Raw genomic sequence first — 2,500 nt, 5'->3', positions numbered from 1 at the left:
TACCCGGGGATCCTGGAGACCTGGCATGCAGCACTGCTCTCGCTGTGTTTTTTGGGGGCTCGGAGGCACATCGGCGGATGCTAATTAGAGGCTTTGCGGTGTAATTAGAGTGAAATTTGTCTGACTAGATGCAATGCAAATTACAGTGGTGGTGAAGCTGGGGCTTCATAGGACCGAAGGTCTTACATCATTTCAGTATGGGTCTGCAATTACTGTATTTATTCAGCCTGAGAAATGAATGAAAAACTTAATAAAGTACACTTACCACAACTTCTCTTATTTTCCTTCAAAAAAATATATACATCCTACTCAAATATAGTTTCATATGATAATTGTATTATAATTATGAAGAATGGTAATAATCATAATAACAATAATAATTCAATAATTATAATTGATAAATATAGTTCAATTTCTGAAGAAATTATGGTACGAAGCTTGCGGAAGATCAGGTTCTCAGTACCTGGTTTATTAGGAATGTACATTAGAGTGAAGTAGATCTTTAGTTTTATGGTGGCTGCTATGGTGTTAGGTGTTGCTTCTTAGGGGTTTGGATGGTTGCTAGGGCATTCTGCACAGTTGATAGGTTGTCCTGCACCGTTGCTAGTGATGGGTTTCATGGTGATATAGGTGGTTACAAGGATGCAATGGGTGGTTGCTATGGTGTTCTGGGTGGTTGCTACGGTATTCTGGGTGGTTGCTAGTGTATCCTAGGTGCGGGCCGGGGTGTTCTGTATGGTTGCTATGGTGTTCTGTATGGTTGCTATGGTGTACCTATGGCAAGGTGTTCTGAGGGATCACTATAGTTCTCTGTGATTGGTAGGGTTCTCTGAGTAGTTTCTATGGTGGGATCTTCTATTCGGTTTTCGGTTTTTGCTATGGTATTCTGGATGGTTACCAGGGTATGCAGGGTGGCTGCAAGGGTGTTATGGATGGTTCTTAGGTTGTTCTGGATGGTTACCAGGGTATGCTGGGTGGTTGCTCGGGTGTTGTAGGTGGTTGCTAGTGGGTTCTAGATGGTTTATATGATGTTATGGGTGGTTGCTATGGTGTTGTGTATGGCTGTTCTAGCCATACACAATACTAGGTGTATTAGATGGTTGATATGGTGTTCTAGGTAGTTGCTATGGTAATCTGGGTTGTTGCCTTGTTGCTGTCTTCTGGGTGATAGATATGGTAATCTGGGTGGTTGCTATTGTGTTTTGTTCATGGTGGTTGATATGGTAATCTGGGTGGTTGCTATGGTAGTCTGGGTGGTTGCTATGGTGTTGTGTTCTGGGTGGTTGCTATTGTAATCTGGGTGGTTGCTATGGTGTTGTGTTCTAGATGGTTGACATGATGTTCTGGGTGGTTGCTATGGTAATCTGGATGACCTACCTCCGATGTTAAAGACGAAGACGGGAGGCTCCACCAGAGGGCAGATAGAGGGGAGGGATGGGAGGACTGGGAGGACTGGGAGGACTGGGAGGACTGGGAGGACAGGAGGACTGGGAGGACTGGGAGGACTGGGAGGACAGGAGGACTGGGAGGACTGGGAGGACTGGAGGACAGGAGGACAGGAGGACTGGGAGGACTGGGAGGACTGGGAGGACTGGGAGGACTGGGAGGACAGGAGGACTGGAGGACAGGTGGACAGGAGGACTGGGAGGACTGGGAGGACTAGGAGGACTGGGAGGACTGGGAGGACTGGGAGGACTGGGAGGACTGGGAGGACTGGGAGGACTAGGAGGACAGGGAGGACTGGGAGGACTGGGAGGACTGGGAGGACTAGGAGGACAGGGAGGACTGGGAGGACTGGGAGGACAGGGAGGACTGGGAGGACTGGGAGGACTGGGAGGACTAGGAGGACTGGGAGGACTGGGAGGACTAGGAGGACAGGGAGGACTGGGAGGACTGGGAGGACAGGGAGGACTGGGAGGACTGGGAGGACTGGGAGGACAGGGAGGACTGGGAGGACAGGGAGGACTGGGAGGACTGGGAGGACTATATGCTAGGAGGACTGGGAGGACTGGGAGGACCAGGAGGATTGGGAGGACTCTAGGGTAGCGGGGGGAGCGTCTGTCAGCGAGTCACGGCCCATTCGCTTTAACTACCAGCTTTCCCACAATCTGGCCTTCATTAGGGGGCTGAGAAGCTGCACTGGGACCAGCGCGGTTACGGCACACATATCGCCCCCCACATGAAGACACAGTGGAGCCCAGTACCCAGAGAGACAAACTACCTCCTTCTGAAGGGTCATGTGTGGGCATGAGGCCACACCAAGCATGTGCTCCCTACAGCTCCGTCACACAGTGGCTCTGACCTCCCTCACCCACTGAGCTGCAGGTGCTGATGTCAGGTCCCCGCAGGTCAGAGCACTTATGGTGTCATGATTCATGTCACTGACCAGAAAGCAAACGGTGTCAGCCGGTTCTTGGTATGAACCTCTACGTTCTCCACCGACCCCTGAATTATTGAGGCGCCACTGAGCATGTGCGGTGGTGATTCAAAGCTGGGAGAT

The sequence above is a fragment of the Gadus macrocephalus genome, chromosome 6, assembly GCF_031168955.1.
Source record: "Gadus macrocephalus chromosome 6, ASM3116895v1".
NCBI lineage: Eukaryota > Metazoa > Chordata > Actinopteri > Gadiformes > Gadidae > Gadus > Gadus macrocephalus.
This window is presented reverse-complemented; position numbering follows the sequence as displayed.